Here is a 23168-nt window from a genome sequence, read left to right on the forward strand (position 1 = left end):
ATTTTGGGGGCTAGGTAAAGGAAAAGCACCTTGGGACAGGGAAGGCGGAGAGCATGTGGCTGATTTTTGGGGTTCATGGCTTATTTTTGGGGTTCATGGCTTATTTTGGGGGTTCATGGCTTATTTTGGGGGTTCACAGCTTAGTTTTTGTACAAGGGCTTGTTGAGTTGAAAAATGGGAACCCTTCAATGTGATCATCCATGGGGTGGGCAATGAGGGGATGAACCACCAGAGACAACTCAGCCTCTCCATCACCCCAGCTCAGGACATTGCTGAGCACACACCAAAACCCATCAGGACCCACACAGCCTCACATGCCACAAAACTTGTAGGAATCAATAAAAAATGAGAATTTCCAAATATCAAATCACCCCAACACCAAAACTTGGCACAAGTGCAGGAAGCAGCACACTCACCCTCATCCACCCCCACCCCACAGCAATCACAGCATTTGGACCCTTGGGATTGTGAATTCATTCCTCAATCAGCTCCTCTCAAATGGGTGGGAAGGAAAAGGCAAGAGGTGCAGCAAGGGGGTGAATTCTGTGCTCAGCTCTTCACTGCACATGCAGCCAGAGCAGGTAAACACAGAACCACTCCACAGTGGGCAGGGAAATGTATAAATAGGATTTATTTCAGCCACTCTGCCCCAATAAATAGCATTGATTTCAGCCACTCTGCCTCATCCTCTGATAACTTGTTGACTCAGACAGAGCCCCAAACACTGATTCAAAGCAAAATGCTGTTTTTGTTCAAGATGGGAAGAATCACCTTAACCTCTATCCAGGGCCAGTGATTTGGGACAGGGAGGAGAAACCAGCCCAGCCACCCTGAAGAGGCTTTGCCCAGGAGCTGAGTGTCATCTTGCATCTCTCCAGCACCTCCAAGGAGGGACACTGCTCCATCTCCATGAACATCTCCCCCAGACCCCCTATCCACTGCCTTGCTATGAGGACACAAAGCACCCCAAAGTGCAGCAAAATCATCACTGGGAAGGCAGTTCCTGGCCTAAATGCCTATCACAGCATCACTGGAAAGGTGGGTTAGTAAAGGGGAGAGGACAGAAAACCCACACACAGAAAGGTTGAGAGGAATGGTGTTTGCAGGAAGGGTTTCCACAGGTATCACAATGGCTTCAGCACACACTGGGGGTACAGACTCAGCTTGGCTCTCCCTGAACCAGACCCAGGCACAAACAGTGTGACGGGGAGGAGGAAGAAGAGAGACACCCCAGCAATGTGTCCTGGCTCACAGACAAGCAATGCTGTGTGCACCAGAACCCAGCCCCTGTCCTGGGCTCACAGACAAGCAATGCTGTGTGCACCAGTGGCTGCAGTTTTGGTTTTGGGGAGTGTGGAGCCATGGGGCAGCACATGAAGCCATCTGCCAGCACTAGGAAGAGTCACCCTCCTGCTGCTCTCCTCACCTGCAGCCCTGACAGGAGAATTTTCCCTTCTCCTCTCCTGGTCTTGCACCTCCAAAGTGCCAGATCAAGCTGCCACCTGGCCCCAGCTTCCATGGCCCATGGGGACAATGCCACAGCAAAGTCCATCCAGTCTGCACATGGATGAGACCCCCATGGGGACAATGCCACAGCAAAGTCCATCCAGTCTGCACATGGATGAGACCCCCACAAGATGCAAAAAGCCTCCTTGGATTCTGCAGCATCCACAGCAGCAGCTCCCCTGAGCAGAGACAATTCCACATTATTTTGAATGATCATGTTCAAAATAATAAAGGACGCCTACGTGCTCAGATGCATTGACAGCAACCCAGCACCAGCCCAGGAGTTAAAAATAGCCCTTTGCAGGAGTGCCAGCCCTGACCACAGGCACCCCTGGCCCTGTGGGACACACACTCTCTCTGCTCTGCCCATTGGCATCACCACATCAGCTCCATGGCCCACTCAAAATCAGCAGGTGTTGAAATATTCATCTTGCTTGCAGGAAAAAGGAGAAAAAAATTAACCAAAAGGAGAAAAAAATATATTCAAGGACCCTATGCTGCTTGGGGAGAGAGAAATAAATGAAGATGGGGAGAAAATTTATTGGGGTTTAAGCCCCAACCTGAGCAGGTGATGTTCAGAGAGCACTGAGGTGCAGAGGGGAGCCAAGCATCACCCTTGTGACAGATGTGAAAACAGAGGAAACATTTGCATTACAGCAATGGAACTGGAGCTGCCTTTTACCATGGAGAGCCTTGTGCAGGCAGCAGTAGGGCTGGATCTCTGCAGGTGAAATTCCCATAGAGATAAAGGCTCTGGTTTCCAACAAGCAGTGGTACTGTACATAAATTACAACAGCAAATGTGGGGAAACAAAGAAGTTTTCAAGAGAGCACACAACCCTCAGATGGGTGGCATAGGGAAGGCTGGGGGGACAGTGCCAGTGACAAGTGGGGCTGATCTCCCTCTCCCACCCTCCAAAGGAATAAACCTTTAGACAGTGGGGGGAAAATTAGCCCACCTAACCCACAAGCATTTGAGGGGCACAGATGAATGGATGCAGCAGGACCAGCAAGGAGCCTTGGGAAGGGCACAGGTGGGTGCTGGGTCCATCCCAGAGCCAGGTTTCACTTTGAGAGCTCATGTGGGACTGGATGCATCAGGCTGATCAGCTCATGACACCAGTCATGCTTGTCTCTCTTAAATGTCTTTCTTCTCCCCTCTCATTTTAAACAAACAAACAAAAACCCCAAAACAGCCTGACACTAATTCTGACAGGTTTAATAAATGTTTAATGTCCTGTTAAAGGTCACCACCCACTCACCTCTGCCTGTGGATCTGCAGTACCAGCACTGGGGCACTCTGCTTGGGCTGTGCTGTTTTATAAGGGCAATAATGCCCTGATGCCCAGCCTGGCACCTCCCAAGGAGCTGTGGGGCAGGGCTGGCACATGAACCCCAGCTAACCCCCCACCTTTGATGGGACAGGGTGCCCAAAGCAGCTGTGCCAGGATCCCCTGGCAGTGCCCAAGGCCAGGCTGGAAATTGGGGCTTGGAGCAGCCTGGGACAGTGGAAGGTGTCCCTGCCATGGCAGGGGACTGGAACAGGGTGATTTTAATATTCCTTCCAACCCAAGCCATTCTATGGTTCCATGATTCAAGATCCTGGATGAAATTCATCTGAGGGCATGGAGGTAAACACATTTTGGGGGGCCAAAAATACCAAACTCTAGCTCAGGGTAAAATGCTGTCATTTCACTTAAAGGGTTTCTGGGCATTTTTCCCCGGGAAGACAAGATGAAATTACAGCCCAGCAGTTCCCCTAAAGGGTGCAGAGCAATTTATTTCCAGTGATCCTCTCCTAATGAAGCCCATTTTTAACCTTGTCAGAAGGTGCATGCAGGCTGGGGGCAGTGGAGCAGCTCCCTTCCCCCCAGCCTGCCTTTCCCAGGATGAAAACCTCCAACCCAAACCCCAACCAGGATGTTTATTCAAGACCCAAACCCCAAAGGCATTTTAAACAAGCAAAGTTCCTCACATATTTTGCTCACCAAGTGCAATCCTTCATGCCAGGGACTGCAAGTTTGCACCAAGGGGGGTTTGGGGGTCCCTGCTGTCACCAGGATGGTGTCCCACTGCTCAGGTGGGAGCAAGGATGATTCTGTGGGACCCAGGCACCTGGGGGCACCTTGTGGTGTCCTCAGAGCATTCCAACACACCTGGGTCTCCACGGCTCAGCAGTGTGGTGGCCCAGTTTTTGGGAAGCTGGCCAATGACCCACCATCACCCCAACAGCCTCACTGCACTCCAGTGGGAATTGGTCCTCACCAGCTGGAAGGGCCCAGCAGCTCATGTGCCAGCTGATGAAGAGGGAGGAAGCCATAAGAGAAAGTCCCTTCTCCATCCATAGCAGGCACTGGTGTTGCTCCTAGGACACATCTGACACCAGGCAGCAGGAAGAGGCAGGGGAGCAGCAGTACAGCAGGCAGCTCCCACTGCTCCCTGCAGCAGCTCCTCAGCAGATGGTGGCTCATAACATCATTATGTTTACCTAACAAGATTGCTTTATTGTAGCCCTCCAACAATAAAGCCAGAGCATCTCAAAGCAGTGGCCAACGCCTGAGCTTTGACAATGCTGGTGCCAAAAAAATATATATATGTAATTTTAGATCTTTATATAAATCGTGATTTTAGAGGTCACAGTAATACACTAATTTTTTTTCCCTATACTAAAACAGATGTGACTCACATGCAAGCAAAAAAGACACACAATTCAATGCTTTAAATTCTTTTAAGTGCTGGGGTGGGGAGTTGCTGTAGCAATTTGGGTAATGCCAGGGGCACACAGAGCTCAACCCCCAATCACCCAGAGCAGGACGCCAGAGACAGCGTTCCTCCTCCTGGCAAGGACTGTCATTCCCTGTCTGCACAGCAAACAGGGTCCCAGCCTCCTAAATAATAATGCAATACAAATAATAAAAGATAATTCCCACATATTTAATCATTACCAGAGCTCTGGGAAGAAATGATAATCAGGTCCCTACTAATTAGGGAGACATAATCCTGCCTTTCCTACAGGTTTTTCCATCCCTGTCTCCTACCCTGCAGTGAAACAAGGAGAAATCCAGCCCAGTGGGAAGCAGTGTAGCTTTGGTGGAAGCCTCAAAGAGATCCCAAGGCACAGCCACAGTGGGCACAGCCCCATCCTACCAATGCCAAAATCCCCATCCCACTGGACTCAGTATCCACCCTACCACAAATGCAACTTTATGGTATCTTTTGAGACTGTCCAAGCAGCAGCATCCATCCAGGGAAATCCCTTCCCTTGCCACCAACATCCCTGTGGGATCTCAGCCCTGCAGCAGGACCAGCAGCTTGTCCCAAGCCTCACCCAAAACCTTCCAGCCTCCTGCAGCACTCAGTGACAGTGGCAGCAGGGAGGGCAGCGCTGGCACTGGTGCCACCAACGTGCCTGGCACTGAGCCCTTGTGAGGTGGACAGGGTTAATGGCTGGCATGAGGATTGCTGCTCATTAGCAGCAGGGCTGGGTTTGTGCCTTTCATCTGTGCATCCTGTCAGCGTGGGAGCTCTGCCCAGCTCCAGGGAGCCACCTCCAGCTGGGTGAGATGGCCTGAGATGTCTGCACTGCCCAGGGCCAGTCCTCTGGTGCTGCCCAGCAGCAAAGGAGCAGCCAGTGCCCCAAGGCAAGGTCACCTCTCACAGGTACTGAGCTGTAGGTGGCTTCCCAGGCAGGAGACATCCACACAGACACAGCTGGAGCCAAAGACACAATGTGATCTCTGCCAAAACCTGGGCACAGAGAGGCACTCGTCCCATTAAAGGTGGGTGAAGCAACTTCCAGCACAGCAACCAGATAAAACCATGGAGATCTTTCCCACCCACTGGGGTGTTTTGTTTCCAGTGTCATCTTGCTCTGGAAGATTCCCACTCTAAGTTTTCCCTAAGCCAGACCAACTGCCCCTATGTTCTCCCAAACAACAGTTACCTGTTGAAAAGCTTTGCAGGTTTTTAGCCAGGGAGAAGAAGGCTCCTATAGAGCCACACCATGGCACAACCCATGGCAGGGACCCCATGGACCCATCCTGCTTCATCCAGGGAGCTGAACTGGGACTGAAAAGTGCTGCTGTCCATCAAGGCCCAGGCTCTATATTCTTCTCCCAGAAGCACATAAATCTGCAATCTCTGTGCATCGATTGCAGGGGGAGGTTTCTCCTCCAGAACAAACCAAGCCAAGCAGGACACACAACCCTGGCAGCAACCAGCATCCACACATATCACCAAAAAGTTCAAGAAATTATCCAAAAATTAAAAATGGTTAAAACCATCCTGCCCAGCAGTTTTCTTCCCAGCCATCTCCAGTGGGATCCACACCTCAAAGCACCCTCTGGGCTGCCAGGTTTTAACTGTGGGGCTGTGGGAACAGATCAACAGCAGGTCTGTGGTGCCCACCACAAGCCTTTGCAGGCACCTGGATGGCCCAGGGGCACTGCCAGACCCCAGCAGGGATGCCACCCATGGCCAGGAGGCATCTGGGCTTGTCTCTTCCATCTCCAGGCATGCAGGTGGGCTCTACATGGCACATTTCCAGGATCTATCCTGGGTTCACACCAACCTACCCACTGGCACTTGCTCTGTTTAATGTCAGAGGTGTAAAGAAAATGAAGATGGACATCTCAGCCCTCATTGAGAGGTGGAGATTGGCTTTGAGGAGGGACACGCTGGCAAAGGACAATGACATCCACGTGGTGATGCTCCTCACTGGTCCCCCACTCATTCCACCCAGATTAATTAATTACCTTTTAATACCACCTAGACCAGCACAGAGCAGAGACAAGACAATGTGAAGCCAGAAAACCCCCACAGAAGCTGTTTGCATGGACAAATGTAAATACTGCTCAGCACAGTCAGCTCCTGAGGAGGGGTCCATGTGCCCAGGAGGGGTCCATGTGCCCAGTGCTTTTCTCCACAGCATCTCACTCAAGGGATGCTTTCCTTTGCTCCCACAGCAAGGAGAGCCTCACTGTGTTCTGGGTGAGCTCCTAAGGTGGTGTTTGGCAGCAGCTCCTGGACCAGGATGGGACATGAGGTGGTCCCACATGCCCCAGCTGATTTGGGGGTCTCTGCAGAAACAGCCCAGCCCAGTGCTCCACCACTCTTGGGACTGAAGCAAATTTAACCAAGGGAGCAGCACCACGAAATGAAGCATCAAAACAACGAGCCAGAAATCCCCATGACCACAATCCCTAAAGCCCACCTGGGGCCACTGCAGCTTCCTGCAGCTCTTGACTGCTTTTTAAAGACAACATTTCAAGAAATGCAAACTGAACATGCCCTGTGAAGGGACAGGGCTGCCACAGGGCAGAGCAGAGCCCTGGGAGGCTTCACTCCAGTCTGCAAAGAGCTGCCACCTCCTCTGCAAACCTCCAGCTGAGGCTCTCTCTACCCCCAGCCCCACTGCTCTGGCCACAACCCAGATGGACACCAGACCCCTTCCCCATAGCTTCCAGCTGGGCTCCTCCCAGTGAAGGACTCAATAAACACATATTTAGCTCATGGATAGCTACCTCCATCTTGGGAGGGGCTCCCAGTAGATCCTTCCATGTCCTCAAGAAGGTCTCTGGTGGTGGCAAACCTCTGCTCCCCCCTCAAAGCCCTGAAGAAGTTTTGTCATTACCGGCAAGGTGTTAACACAGCCACACGTGTGGCTAGAGGAGCAAAGCCAGAGCAATTACACAGCCCCTCATCTGCCCATCATGCCCCTTCCCCAAACCATCACACACCCCTTGCACCTCAGCCCAGTCATCCTGGAGCAGCAGGATCCATTCACACATTTTCTTCCATGACAAACCATCACCACCTCCACTCACCACAGGCATCTGCAGATGGGTGCTGGCAGCACTCAGAATAACCAAACCATGCCCAACACCACTGCCCAAGATGGGGACAGCCAGCAGCAAGGCCAGGGGTCAGCCCTGCAGCCAACCTCCAGCTGGAGTCCCTGTGCATTCCTGCAGCCTGGCTGCTGGGGTGCTGCTGACAAAATTCCTGAAGGAAGTCCAGGGCATTGATAATTGCCAAAAAACATCTGAGCTATTTCCTGTGGGAGAAGCAGACGGGAATCCCCCATTAACTCCAGAGGCCAGAGGTTGTGTTTTGGCCTGGGACTTTGGGGGTTGGTGTTCTTCTCCTTCCTAGAAGCAACACTCCAGTTACATGTGATGCACACCATGTAGGACAGGCAGACCTGTACCCTCTGTGCTGGCCCCAAAGCCCACTGTTCTTGTCACCTCCTGCCCCATGCAGGGTTCTTGTGAAAGGAAGGGCTGGGCTGCCAGTGTGGGCACTGTGTCTCAGCCAGGCAGAGAGAGCCAGGTTGCTAAACGCGTCCTTGAGCAGCTTCCTGCTCATCTGCCCCAGCTCCTCATTAGCAAACCTGAAGGAGCAGCCACAGCACCAGCAGCTCCTGCAGAGATGGGAAAGCCCTCTCAGGAGGGACAGCAGGAGCAGGCAGCAGCACCAGAGCAAATCCCTGGCAGCATTCATTCATTCCTCAGCTTCTGCAAGCACCACATGAGGGCAGCTGCCCGATCCCTTCTCCTGTCCAGAGTGCCAACACATCCCTGGCAGGTGTCACCCCAGAAATGTGGCTTTGAGAGGCCGTGCCAGCCTGGAGAGCCAGGGTGCATGGGAAACCAGTGGCACAACCCCAAAGCAGGGCACCCTGTCCCTCAGTGGCCACTGGTGGTCACAGGGACTCTGGCTCTGCAAGGCTAAAGGGAGGAGAGCAGGGGACCCTCGGGTGCTGATAAAACCCGACACACTGCCCTGACACAGGGCCTTGACACGCAGCTGCTGACACTGCTCCCATGGCAGCACGTGCTGCCGTGCCAGGCTTGCTGCTCTGCCTCAGGGGCTGCAGCACAGGCACTGGGACAGCCTTTGGCAGCCAGCAGGGTCAGCTCTCATCCTGGTGGTCCCATAGTGCTGCAGCAGTTTCCACAGAAGGGGATTCTGCAGGCTCAGATGGCAATGACCAGCTTAATGGGCATGGGTGCATTGGGGGCCTCTGGAGAATTAAAGGCTCTCACATCCACAGGATTATTCCCCAGCTACAGCACTTCAACAGCTCCTTCAGTGGGAGCAGCACCAAGAGCAGACGCCCCGAAGCTCCCGTTATGCAAGGCCACCACTGATGTCCCCAGGTGGTTCCAGTGTCCACAGCTTCACACAGACAGGTGACAGATGTGGCAGCAGGCTGGGTGACCAGCCTCAAAGTGCCCATAGCAGCTCTGCCATGGTGTTCAGTGGCACCATCACCTCCCAAAGTGCCCTCGCCTGGCAGTGCCCAGAGCCCACCAGGATTACCTGCACAGCACCGCCGGGTCCAGGCTCACTCCTGCACAAGGCACATTAATAGGATCACTCCAATTTACAGCTTATCCCAGATAAACCCACTGCCAGCCCCACACGCTGCAAGGACAAGGGCACCTGCTCCTCAGGGAGCAACTTTCTCCCTACCACAGCCATCCCTCGGCACCAAAAATCCTCCACTCACCCTGCAGAGGATGCCTGTGCCTTCAGGCCACGGTGCCCAGGCCAGTGACCAGTCCAGCTGAAGCCCCAAGCACTTCACCAGCTCAGCACCATTTCTATTTCCAGCAGCACTGCTGCCAGTCCCCACACCAGCACAGAGGAGGCAGAGCCCTGCCTGGCACCGTCCAGCACAGCCAGGGCAGGTGGGGGTCACAGAAATGCCCTCAGGATGTGGGCCACCCCTGAGGGCCAGCCTGACATCCCCTGTGCCACCCCCAGCTCCACTGCTCCCTGCACCCCCTCTGCAGCTCCTAATGCCCTCCCAGCCTTGCTGCTTCCCGGCATCCCTCCACAGCCCCCATGGATCCCACCAACCCCGGGGCCCATCATCACCCCAGCATTCCCCCCACCAGCCCCAGTGACCCCACAGCTGCAATGAGCTCAACACCCCATCAGCTCCAATATCCCCAGCATCTCCAAGCCCTACAGATCTTCAGTATCCTTCCCAACCCTAATAACATCCAGAACCCCTGCCAAGCTCTACTGCCCTGCAGCATCCCCCAGCCCCACTGCCCTGCAGCATGCCCCCACACCATCATCTCCCAGTATTCCTACTGCCCCCCTGAACTCTCGCACACTGATGAGCCTGGCATTCCTCCCCCAGCATCTCTCCAGCCCAAATAATCTCAGCATCCCCTGCAGCAACCCCAACATCCCCCGTGCCTTGATGCCACACCGCACCCCCAGAGCCCCATTAACCCCCACCAGCCCTAATGAATCCCCCAACCCTCAGCCCTTAAGAGCATCCCTCAGCCTTAAAGAGCCCAGCATGCGCCCCCACCCTCCTGCCCCCCAAGCCCGCAGCCCCATCATCTCCCCAGCAGCCCTGCTGCCCACTGACATCCCCCGAGCCCTGATGTGGTTCAGCAGCCCTGCAGCCGTACCCCCCTCCAGCAGTCCGGCTGCCCCTCTGCATCTCCCGGCGCTCACCCTACCCAACGTCCTGCGCTGCATCCTCAGCACCACCCTCCGCCCGGATCCCCAATGCTGCCCCGCACACCTCCGGCCCCGACCCTCCCAACCACCCCCCGAATCCTGCTGCCCCCCGCATCCTGCACCCCCAGCCCCACCGCTCCCCCATCGCACCGCGCACCCCCAGCGCCCCCGCCGCGGCTCCCCGCACAGGGCCGGCATTGGGGGTGGAGAGGGGACCCGTCAAGAGCGGAGGGGAGGCCAAAACTTTTCCTTACCGCGGGCGGTTGGGGCGCGGCGCCGCTGCCTCCCCCGGCGAGGCTGCGCGGGAGCGGCGGGAGCGGCGGGAGCGGCGGGGGCGGGCGGGCGGGGGCCGGGATGGAGCCGCCTCCCGCCGCCTCCCGCCGCTTCCCGGGCGGAGCCGGTACAGCCCGACAGGGGCCTACAGGAATGAAAAGAAGCCGAGAGAGGGGTGTCGGTTTTTTGGTTTTTTTTTTTTTCCCCTCTCCCCCCCCTCACCCCAAATCGGGCAGGGAGAGCAGTTCTTTGTTCTGTAATCCCAGTAAAAGTGCCAGCCATTCGCCCCGCCGCTAATCCCAACCCCGCGCAACGGCCGCATCCATTGGCTGCCCTTTCCACACGGGATTAACCAGCCCGAAATCGGGGAGGGGGGGCCGTGAAGGCCGAGGGAGCTCTGGAAGTCCTTTCACGCCGCGCCGGGGACGCGCACAGACCGTACCGGGCCACGCGGGCGCGGCCCCGGCGCGGCCCCGGCGCGCCCCCGGCTCGGGGGTGCCGCGGGTGCGTGTCGCCACCTGTTGGTGCTGGCACGGCTGGGCTGGACCGGGTGTCGTGTGGATTGGCACCTCTTGGCACGGCTTGATCCGTGGGGACATGGCATGGTATAGAGTCACAGCACCGCATCATGGTTTGGGTTGGAAGGGACCTCAATGATCATCTTGTTGCAAGCTCCTTGCCATGGGCAGGGACACCTTCACTGTCCCAGGTTGCTCCAAGCCCCGTCCAACTTGGCATTGAACACTTATAGGGATGGGGCAGCCACAGCTGCACTGGGCAACCTGAGCCAGGAAGAAATTCTTCCCTGCCCTCTGGCAGTGTGAAGCCATTCCCCTTTGTCCTTTCTCTAAAGCCCTTGCTCAAAATCCCTCTCCAGCTCTCATGGAGCCCCTTTAGGCACTGGAAGGGTCTCTAAGTTCTCTAGGATCTCCCCAGAGCCTTCTCTTCTCCAGGCTGAACAACCCCAGCTCTTCAGCTTGTTTTCATTAGCTGAGGTGCTTCAGAGGCATGGCACAGTTCAGCTCAGCTCAGCCTGGCCCTGCAAGGCTCAGTTCAGCACAGCCTGGCCCTGCACAGCTCAGGTCTGCATGTCTTGGCACAGCTCAGCCCAGTTCAGCACAGCCTGGCCCTGCAAGGCTCAGTTCAGCACAGTCTGGCCCTGCACAGCCCAGCTCAGCACAGTCTGGCCCTGCACAGCTCAGTTCAGCACAGCCTGGCCCTGCACAGCTCAGTTCAGCACAGCCTGGCCCTGCACAGCCCAGCTCAGCTCAGCCTGGCCCTGCACAGCTCAGGTCTGCATGTCTTGGCACAGCTCAGCTCAGTTCAGCACAGCCTGGCCCTGCACAGCTCAGTTCAGCACAGTCTGGCCCTGCACAGCCCAGTTCAGCACAGCCTGGCCCTGCACAGCCCAGTTCAGCACAGTCTGGCCCTGCACAGCCCAGCTCAGCACAGCCTGGCCCTGCACAGCTCAGGTCTGCATGTCTTGGCTCAGCACAGCTCAGTTCAGCACAGTCTGGCCCTGCACAGCTCAGTTCAGCACAGCCTGGCCCTGCACAGCTCAGTTCAGCACAGCCTGGCCCTGCACAGCCCAGTTCAGCACACTCTGGCCCTGCACAGCTCAGTTCAGCACAGTCTGGCCCTGCACAGCCCAGTTCAGCACAGCCTGGCCCTGCACAGCTCAGTTCAGCACAGTCTGGCCCTGCACAGCTCAGTTCAGCATGCCTTGGCTCAGCATAGCTTGGCACAGGGAGAGGAACCCTCCAGGAGTGAGCGATGCTTCTCTGATTTCCTTGCTGCATGTTGACGAATGGCAAATTAAAATGAATGAAAAACTACTAAAAATAACTTGACACTATTTTAACCTCTGAAGTTTTAGAAGTACTTTTCCCTGGAAGTATGTGTTAGGCAGCTGCTCCATTATCTGCCCTCTCCAGGGCCATGGGGAGAAGAAAACATTTTAAGAGGAAACACTCTTTTTCCAGTTTCTGGAGAAGCATAGAAGGGGGGTTTTCTGTGCTGTTGAGCAACATGCAAGCACCCAGCACCTCATGTGTCACTCCCCATGTCATCAAGTCACAAACTCATTGCATTTGTAGCCATACCCACAAGAGCCCAGCAAATCCCAGTAGGTTTCCAGTAGAATATTCAGGGCAAGACAGGTCCCACTGGGGTGGTCAGAGCTGGTCCCTAATTCATACCTGTGGTGCCTGGGACCATGAATGTGAGAACACACTTGCTGACAAATTAAACGACAGATCTTGCTGTGAAGAAAGAAATCAGGGCATCTTTTGGCTAATTAACTTTAAGCCAGCACCTCACCAGAAAAACAACCACCCAGCAAAATTAATTTAACTGGGTCACCAAGAACAGTATGTGGGAGCTGCCTGCACAGAACAGGCAGATTTCCATGTCCTGCTTTTGCTGGTGCCCTCCAACACTTTCCCCAGTATACTGCCTACCCAAGCCTGTGGCCCTGAGTGATGACATCTGCATAATTAATAAAAAGAGGGTGGGAAAAAAGTGTGCTTTGATGCAACCTCCCTGTGCACGTCCCTTGCTCTGTGCCCTCAAAGCCCTGTGGCCCCACAGTGCCCATGGCAGCAGAGGTTTGGGGAGCTTGGAGCTCCTGCCTGCAGCCACACTTGAGTCAGGGTAATGCCAGCATTTATAGGGAGCATTTACAGATCAGTCAAAGGAACATGGTTGGTGTCTCTATTGGGAGAATTTAGCATCCCCCAGCATGTGTTCAACTCATCCCCACTGCAAACAGGCTGCAGCAACACTTTTCAGATCCTTTGAAAGGATGCTGCCCCTCAGACCTTGGCAAAGAGAGAGCCCAAGGTTCTTTGGCTAAAGACAAGCAGCTGGCTTGCTCTAACAGCCCAGGGAACCTTTTTGCCCTTCCCCTTCTTACAGCAGAGCTGGTCCCAAGTCTGAGACCCGAATGCTGAGCATTGGGGTATGGCTTTGTAACATCTGGCTTTGGGGTCTCGTTTTTCTCCTCACCATTGGAGACCATGAGCTGAAATGAGGTTGGAGACCCACGGGTACCACCCTTGGTCACCAGTGTATGAACACAGAGCTCCGTCTCTGTTCATACTCCTTCCTGAGCAGGGGTATGAGAGCTGGGGACAGGGAGAGGCCAAAATAATCCTGAAATTTAGAGAAGAAGCCTTGGAAGATGGTGGGAGGGAGAGCAGGGCCGTTTGAGGAGATCTTCTGGGGTTGTGGACTTCAGGGAGGAGGTGTACGACCTGGTGGGAGTACAAATGTTCCACAGGTGTTCCACTGAAACTGAATCCACTCAGGTTAGCTCAGCCCCCCACATTCTGGTGATGCTCATGGTGAAAAGGAGACCTGGTCCAGCTAGGGGACAGATGCTGTGGCTCAAATGTACTTTTGCATCTCTTTCCCACCAAGGAAGAAACCTGTCACAACAGGGTAAAAGTGGGGGCAGGATGTTTTATTTGGGGGCCAAAAGAGCCCCACAAAGCCATCCAGTGTGAGAGGGACGGTTTAATCTCCTCTATCTCAGCAATAAAAGACTTCCTTGTCACAGTGCCAACAAAAGAAAAGGCAACATCACCAGGAAACAATCCTATCTGCAGAACTCTTTTTTTATATAATTTGTTAATTAATGACTGCTGGGCATCACAAGGATTGTTGTTTTCTCTGATATGCTGATTTCTTCTGTCTCGGTGGAATTGGAGATCACAAAAATAAAATTAAAAAAGGAGAAAAGCTGCTTCTTCAGAAGCAGGAACAGGGGAAAAGTTTTAGTAAAGTCAGGAGAAATTTAATTGAAAGAATGAGTCTATTTCTTCTTCCTGAAGGGGTATTGTGTTCTTTTGCTATAGCAAATTGCTGGTTAAAGCGACCAAGACAAAACAAAATGGTTTTTAAATTATAGATCAAAGAGCAGGAAGTTTCTGGAAGCCTACCCCCACCTCATCTTCCCAGGCAGGTCTCTGGTGAGCAGTGTGGCTGCAGGGGGCTGGCATCACCCAGAGTAGGGCTGGGAGATGCAAAAACCACATGAGGAAAAACCTAGAGGAGAAAATACTGGGATCTGCATAACTGGGTGGGAGGCTTTGAGGTTTGTGGAGGGGGAAAGAGCTTCTCCAGCCATCGTTTTCACTTGGAAGAGCAAGATTTTGCACTCAGGAATTGACCACCAGGTTTGGGGCTCTATTTGTAACAATTCCATCCTGTCCCAAGCCAGGTCCTACAAGGAGAGCCATGCTTCAAGCAGCCCAGTGTAGTGTTAATTCTTTTGCAGGGTATATACTACTGAGTAAAAATCAGCAAGGATTCCCTGCAAAACCCAAGCTGATATTTGTAGGTCCCAAATATATTTGTAGAAAGACCAGGAAAATGATTATCCTCTCTCTATTCCCTGCCCACTGGGGCTCAGTGATGGCTTACACTATTTGCTCTGCCTTCCTGCACCTCACACACCTCATTGCCCACTAAGTGCCCACAGCCCTGCTGCTTTTTCAACCTGCACTGCTCAAAGGGTTTGCTACACTGCAACAACAAAAAGGCTTTTCTAGCTGTCTTGTGGTCCACTGAATTATTTCCATGCTATGGAGAGGCAGTGCTGCTGAACCAGAGCCTCTGTACAGTGTCCTGGAGAGCAGAGCAGGGAGACTTCCCCACTCTGATTTCCCCCATCCTTCTGACCCTCATGTCACCGGGCAGGAGTAAAGGGTCCTTGCCCAAGCTGATGCCACTGGGGTTGGTTTTGGCTCAGGGGATGGAGAATCCTGCACACACCCACTCAAGTACCAGCAAAAGCCCAAGGGGACCCAACAACCCAGCCCTTGGTTCTGGGTTCCCCTCTGCAGACCTCAGGCATTGTAAAGGGACAGGGGAGGCCCAGCTCATGGGAATCCCACTCTGCCAGGCATCAGGGTTATGCACACACCCTGTTTTGGCTGAGAGCATCACCTCCTCCTGACAGCAAGGGTCTAGGGGCTGTGCCTGCCTGCGCCCTGCCCAAGGTCAGGCTGTTCTTCATCCATTTTTAATCAAATCCGCAGCTGAGGTTACAGCCTCAGCCTTCGAAATCATTGCAGAATTTCGCAGTGTGGCTCCAGCTTTGCCTCTTGTCACCTTTCCCGTGGGACTGCAGCCCCAGCAAAGCTCCTTGCTCTCCCCTTCAAGGCTGCTTTCAGCCCTGGGTTGCACCCCCCTGGCACTCTACCTGGCTAAGCCATCACACTGAAGGCCCACACCCCATTCCATGCTGGGAATGAGCTAAGGGTGTCAGTTCTCTGCAGCCCTGGGGTGTTGGTGCTGGTGCCCCAGTGGTGCTGCTGGCCTGGCACAGCCCCCCCAGCTTGGGGCTCCCACCCACTGGTGCCCTTGGAGCGCTGATGCCAAGGGCAGGAGGCATTGACATTCCCCCAGGGTTCTCACAGTGCAAAAGTAAACTTAACGATGTTATCCACTGATGTGGTAATTAATACCCTGGATTCCTTTTATTGGAATGAGCAAGGGCCAGGACATGCTGGGGGTTTTAATTAAGAGATGGGCTGGAGAAGCACTTGCTCCCAGTTTTCCCTGGAAGGGGCTGTGCTGGGTGAGGGGTTGAGGTCTGGTGTGCATGGGGTGTCCAGTGCCCCATGTTGGGTGCCTCTGGAGTGGCCCCAGCCCTGCACCCTCCATACCAACCCATACACCTGCTCTACATCTATGTGCCATGCCAGACCCCACTGGGTCTTTTTTTTAAGTGAAATGCTCTCAAGATCTTTAAATATTAGGCACAAAATGTTTTCCCTGTGCTGTGCTGTGCTCTGCAGCACCCATCCAGGGCAGGGAGCAGGCAGGAACACTCTGCTCGGCAGAACCAAGGATGCCAGGGTCGTTTTGCTCCAAAACTGCTGTATCTGTAGTTGATCCCGCTGCTATTTTTAATACAGATGCCTTATTGAGATTCAAATGAATGTTTCAAATCCTTGCTCCTTTGCATAATTCTTTTTAATTAACACTTCAAAGGTTTGAACACAAGATCCATACTATTTCCCTAACGAAGTTGACTGAGCCTCCTTTCCCCCTAAGCTTCCTCGACACATTTCTGAGGGAGAAAGTCGGAGTTGGGGCTCTCTCCTGTGTCCCCTCTGCAGGGGCATGATGGCATTTGGGACCAGCCCCTGCAGAAACAGGAGCTAAAGGAGTAGAGGGGATCAGTGGCTGCATTGGCTGCCATCACTCACCCCTACCACCAGCTTGACATACACTGGCAGCCTGAGCTTGGCACAGAAATCGTGGTGTTTGAAGTGAAAATGGTCAAGCTCACTGCTCCACCATGCCCTGCCCCAGCCCCAACTGCTGCTCTAAAACATTTTCACCCCACATCAAATAAATCTCCCCAAAAGGAGCATCCATCTCCAGGGTCACCTTTTGGTCACATTTGCAACCATCCTGGCACTCAAAAGACCCAGAGGCACCTTTCTTGCTTCTTAAATTGTACTTTGAAAATAAAACCTGGCATTGTCATACAATTGCATTCACTAGGAAGAGCTGTAGCTTTTCCTCAGTTATCCCAAGAGCTGGGAATGATAAAAGGTCCCAAGTGTGTAACAGAGACATAGGCACAAAAGAAAGAGCCCAGGTTCCATTCCCACCCTTTCCCCCATTGCTGTACCCACAGGGTCTCCCTTTCTTGAGTGGGAGCATCCTCACTTTGCAGGATTGGGACTCCAAGGAACAGCATGGTTTAACACATAGGAAAATAAGCTTCAGCTTTAATTTCTGCAAGTGCAGAAATGATTAGACACAACAAATGGTATAATTAGCAGGATTTAATAAGAGACTGTCCCTGACATGCAAAGGAAGTGGGCCTTTGTTCATCTACAAAAGACATTAATTTGCAAATACTCTCAATAATAATTTTTTGTTATTTAGACTGATATTTTGAAAGTCTCCAATAAAATGAGAAATCTGGACTAAGCATTCCAGTTGCCTTTCCAAGTGCAGGAATCCAGCTTTGATGTTCTTCTTGATAACATCTTTTTAGAGCCTTGACTGCATCAAATTAAATTCTGATTACTCTGATAGTGCAGTACAACTTCCAAATGTATTCAGGTAACTTTGTTCTGGAATGAAATAAGCTATTTTGACAAGGATGCTTGCTAGGCAGCAAAGAGATGGAGAGGGAAGAGCCCTGTCAGGGATGCAGCACATCCCCAGCCTCAATTTCAGCCCTGGGGCTGCTGGGCTGTGGTGCCCCAGCAAGCCAGGTCATTGGCACTGGGGGTTGTAGCAGGGAGGGGGGACACAGGCAGACTCTGCAAAAGTCAAATTACACCTTTGGTGTTCACAAATCTCCCAGCACCAGAGCCCAGGGCTATTTGGCCCTTCCAGAGGAACATCCCAAAGGGACATGCCCTCAGGTGATGCTCCTCAGAGCATGGACCATGGCTGGCCACAGGAAATGTGTTAGTCCAGGACAGACACATGCATGCAAAGATATCACCTCCACATGCAGAAAGGCCATTTCATGTCTCTTGCTTACCTCAGTCCTGGTAAACTCAGCCTTAAATCACTGGTCCAGCTGTGGGCACAGGCACAGCATCCCAAGGATGTCCAAGTGATGCCCAAGGTGCAGGCTGGATCCCTGTGCAATCCTCACCCAGTCCATTAGCAGAAGTGCTGCTCCCTGGCCCAAGCTTCACTCCATGGCTGGATGTTAGGATGAAAATAAAGTGCAAATATTATTGTTGGCAGAGATTATTAGCTCCCCCACTGTGATTTAGGCATCTTTAAACTTCATGTTTTATTAATCCTCACTATACAATTAACGGCATCAAAATGTGATGTCTGCAAACAAAGGGATGCACTGCAGCATTATCTCTGTAAAATGCAGGGCTTGGCCACTTGATTGTAAATATTAAGGCATTATATAGTGGGGTTACACAAAAGATGGAGCTGGAGCCACCTGCCATGAGCAGGGATGTGGTTCTGGTGGCCTTTGATTCCTGCCCATGCATATCCCCCCCAGGGGAGGGCTGGCTCCATGGAAAACTCACTGTTTTCTTCCAGCTGTACTGGATAACACCTCCTGTCCCCAAAACCTGTCTTTTCAGATTGAGTGTTCCTGCAGGAGCTTTGGCTGCAAAAGGGGAATTTCTTGTTGACCTGGAAGCTGGTGTGGGACAGCTCAGCAGCTGCTGCTGGAGCTATCCCCTCCCTCAGCAGCCAAGATGGGATGATGGAGCAGAGGGTCTCAAACCTCCTTGAAGCCACTGTTCAGGGATGGGCTTTGTCAAGATCTGATAAGTGCCAGATGCCTCTGCCCAAACTGAGCTGCAAACGAGACCATATGTGAAAGTCATGAATATTGATTTTATTTAACAATAATTGTGAGGTAAAGAAACAGAAGAGAGGCGAAGAAAAGAAAGGGGAGAGTGAGACATCAAGTGGAAGACAGTCACCACACATGGATCTTGCAGCATCTCTTGGTCCTTCTTCACCCTGGGCTTCACTGCCCATCTGCAGCACCTTAGGACCTCATGTGAGGGTAGCAGCCACCTCTGAAAAACAAGACAATGAATGTAACACCTTCATCAATCCCTGCCCTACACTAGCATTGCCTGAGCCCCATGGGCTTTCTGCAGCTGGAGATTGCTTCCAAGCAAGCTTCAAATGAATTATTCTCCTTCCAGCTGCTGGAGGACAGTGAAACCCTTGGGAGCAGCCAGTGCCTTCAGCACCCACTGTAGAACTAAGCCACACAGTGCCCTAGGGACCAGCCATTCTTGCACAGATATTTTAGACGCTGAGACCATGCACTGCACAGGGCCCAAAAGCTGCTGGATAAATGGAAACTCTCAAGTTTTTTATTCTTGGCAGAAATTTCTGCCCATCTTGAAAAAAGAAAACAGGAGGATATCGTGGATCACACTGCACAGACCCTGTTACAGCTTTGGAATAAGGCTGCAGTGGCCAATTTTCAGGGTGTTATTGTTAGTCACATGTAAATTTCTTGGGGTCTCACTCTGGAATTAATCCATCACCTGCAAACCTCACCAGCTATTAGAAAATAGTTTAAAACGTCCAGGTAATTCTGATAGTGGAGAATTTTATTTGAAGCCCAGAAAAAGGAGGAGCCAGGAAACAAGAAAGAAAGCATCCCAGTTTTTTCCCTATATCCTCAGACAGCTGGCAGTGCATTTCTGTAAAGGATTTACAACCCATGGACACAAAAAACACAGCAGGAGGAGATGGGTGTTTTGTTGCTGTGTGAGTGCTGCTGAGCAAGGGCAGGGGCCACAGACAGTGAAGCACATTCCCAACTGAGAGAGGCTTTAGCATGGAAAAAGCACCAAGTGCCAACAGTGCTGCATATTTAATTCAGAGTAGTTCTACAGTTCTTATAAAGACTTAGAAGTTATAACATGGGGTCCTACTCATGCTCTCAGCTGAGAGGCATTTTCCTGGCTGGCAAGAAGGAGCTAGAACTAGCATGGGCTTCTGCCACTGCCTTTCCAGTGCCTGCAGGGGGGCTTGAAGTGAAGGAAAAAATTCAAGTAAAGCCATCTTGGTCGTGTTTCTCAAGTCCTGACCCTGCAGCAGAAAGCTTGGAAACTTCAAGATCCCCCCTTCTGCTCTGCATTTTGGCATGGGAGGTGGAATTAACCCCATCAGAGATGGCATTCTGATTTCTTCACAACCTGAAACACCTCGTGGGGCAGGAGATAGGCCAGGAAGGAATCCCACTCCTCTGGCCCAAAGCAGAGGTGTTCCTGGGGATCTCAGCAGCCCTGGCATTTAGGGAACACCGTGGCCTCTGCCCACAGAACCCTCACAGCCAGTGAGGGATGAGGGAATGGGATCCCAGCATTCAGCCAGTCTCACTTGCTGCAGTGTAACCATACCTGGATTGGGGTCTGTAGCACCTCTGTAACCTTGTCTTCAGCTGTATTTATATCAACACCATTATGTGTGACAGTCCCTCCATCTGTCATGCTACCATCATTGGTCACAGTGTCACCTGCTCTATCTGATTGTGACTGTGTAAAGGGAAATGTATCTGTGAATGTACGTGTGTCACAAGGAAATTGTGATGAGAAGTCATTGATATGGGGCTGACTAAAAGCATTTTATTAATGACCAAGTGATGATCTAATGGTAATTAATCAATGACTGAATGAAAATGAGAGAGTAATCAAATCGTGAGCAATCAAGAATTGAATATTTGTTATACAGGGATTTGACCATGGTTTGAAGATTACTTAAATGATAGTGTAGACAATGGTTTAAATTATTATTTATTTGAAAATTTAGACAATGATTTAGTGCTCAAACACTCTGCTACCTACTCTACTTGTCATAATTAAGCTGTAGCTGGTTATATAGAAGGTGCTGGCCCTGACAGCTGTGAAGGCTTGCTCTTGTGGTGAGACAGCCCTGGAGACTCTCTGGTTGCCAGATGCATGGAAAAAACCACAGGACATCACTGAGGAGCAGGGCCCTCCATCCCACCTCACCTCTGAGTCCCAGTGGGTGCACAGCAGCCAAAGCTGGCCCGGCCAGAGCTCCCAGCGCCGTGCTCTTCCCAGCCCCACAGAAAACACCTCCTCTGTCCCCTCCTGGGCTGCCCAGGTGGCCCAAAGGGAAGGCAGAGGGAAGGGCTGGTGCTGCAGCACCGCCTGGGTTTGTCAAGGCTGGACTGGGCATGACCCAGTGCTAAGCCAGCCCTGCTGAGGGAGCACTCAGCACTGCCACGGTCTGCAGTGCTCTCTGGAGGAGATGTTCTCCATGCCTGGGCTTGGCAGCACCTTGGACGAGATGATCCACATTGCTCCAGGACTGGCAGCTGCACAGGGTACTCAGGTCTGCTGTGGAGGATGTCTGCATTGATCCCTTGCTTTGAGTGAGGAGACCAGACCTTGCTTACCCTCAGGACTGTGCCTGCCTGCCCAGGACAACAGGCACGGTGTCCTCCCTGCCCTGACAGGTGGGGAAATGCAGGCACAGAATAGAGAGAGAGAGGGAGGCAAAAGTGTATCACCAGTCTGTAGATCTTGTGTTGGTCCTGCCACATGGTGTGTCCAGATCTGGGGTTGGGAGACAAAGAAAAGACACAGAAGGAGAGGAAGGAGCAAGACAGGGCGGGGAGGGGGAAGGAGAGGAGATCCACTTCCTTTTATAATTCACCTGGGTGCAAACTAGATTTTTCACCTGTTTCGTTGGTGCATGCACAGCCATTCTCCAGGGAGTGACTTGGGGTGGGGACTGAGCAGGAAGCTGGCTCAGAACAACGCTGCCCCACCTCTGCAGGATCCTCATTTTCCATCAGAACTTTCCTGTTTTAACAAGAAATATTTGAGATAAAACATGTTCAGGCCTGGTTGTCCACATTGCATCCAGATAGTTCTGGAATATTTCCAGTGAGGGACACTCCACATCCTCCACTGAGCAGCCTGTTCAGTGCTTGGTGGCTCACACAGTGAAGTTGTGCCTCATGTGCAGGTGTAACTTCATGTGCATTGATTCCTGCCCATTGCCTGTTTGCTTATTGCTCAGCACCACCGAGCAGAGGCACACTCCATTCATTCTCTTTCCTTATCAAGAAAAATTTGCTCAAGATGAATTTCCTCCTCACTAATTTTTTTTTTATAGTGGCTGTTTTCCAATGCCATTTGTGATAAATTCCTGTGGTCAATTCACAGATTTCAATAGAAGAGTCTATTTCACAGCAGTAAAGTAACTGAATTCAAACAGAAAGGAATGAAAAAACCCCAAAAGCTACCACTACTGCAGTAGTATGAGGTGCCCTCATGCAGTTTTGTTTCTAATGACAAATAGCTTTGAAATAAACTAATCTCAAAAGCTTTTAAAGTTTTTATAGAGGGGGAAAGGGCTTGCTTCTGACACCATTTCTTTATGTTTGCAAGTCAGACTAATTAAAGGCTACTCACAGAAGGGATGATTTCTTAAGGGACAAAAGGATGCAAACAGCAAGGAAAACATGAATGGGACTGCAGTGGGACAGGAATATTTGAGACTGGGAATCACAAACATGTATATTCCTGACCCATGAAGCTTCAACACAAAGACAAAAAGGTGTATAGATTTTATTACTAACATCTTTTGACAGATATTAGTTTTAACTGTCTGATATTAAATAGTATTAATTTTATACAGCTGGTGCACATGGATAACTTCTTACGCCTCGGTGTGCTTGGTGGAAATCACTTTGCACCCTGCAGAGAAGAAATAATGTCTTCTTTCTTAAAACAGACTGTGTCTGTGTTTACAGAGCTCCTAAAATTGGCATGAGGGTACTGTTGGTGCCCATGAAGATGCAGGGACAGACCAGGAAGGGGGTCAGGTTCAGGTGGCTCCTTACACACAGGTGTGGGCCTGGGAACTTGGATTGCTGAGGTCCCTCAGCATTTCTCTGGGGCTGTTGGTATGGGGGGCTTTGTTCTGGGGCCTCCTTGGAGAGATGTGGTGGAGCCCCCCTCATAGACAGGCTGTGTGTCCCTCACATGGAGGGATGCGGGAGACCCTTCCCTGGAGGCCCTGGGACACCCTGAGGGGCTGTGGGGACCCGCACACAGAAGGACATGGAGACCTCCCTATGGGGGTCGTGAGGACACCCATATAGAGTGTCCTCACGGGGGGCCGGGAACCCTCACATGGAGGGGTGTGTGGGACCCTTCATTACCCGGAGTAATGTGTGGGACCCTCCCTCACAATGGAGGGGTGTGTGGGACAGTCCCTCAGATAGAGTGATGTGTGGGACCCTCCCTCACACAGAGTGATGTGTGGGACCCTCCCTCACACATGGGGGTGTGTGGGACCCTCCCTCACACATGGGGGTGTGTGGAACCCTCCATTACCCAGAGTGATGTGTGGGACCCTCCTCCACACGGAGGGGTGTGTGGGACC

The 23168-nt window shown here is 52.2% G+C and overlaps 1 protein-coding gene across 6 annotated transcripts in view; it reads right to left on the reverse strand.

Moving 5' to 3' along the window:
* Window positions 1–10318, reverse strand: part of GTF2IRD1 (GTF2I repeat domain containing 1) — a 72049-nt gene extending 61731 nt beyond the window's left edge. For all 6 annotated transcript variants that reach the window (XM_063174288.1, XM_063174290.1, XM_063174287.1 and 3 more), the window contains exon 1: window positions 10247–10318. The gene's annotated coding sequence lies outside the window, so the exon portion shown is untranslated. The remainder of the gene's footprint in view (window positions 1–10246) is intronic.
* Between the last annotated feature and the right edge of the window lie 12850 nt (window positions 10319–23168).

The sequence above is a fragment of the Melospiza melodia genome, chromosome 21 (assembly GCF_035770615.1).
Source record: "Melospiza melodia melodia isolate bMelMel2 chromosome 21, bMelMel2.pri, whole genome shotgun sequence".
Lineage (NCBI taxonomy): Eukaryota > Metazoa > Chordata > Aves > Passeriformes > Passerellidae > Melospiza > Melospiza melodia.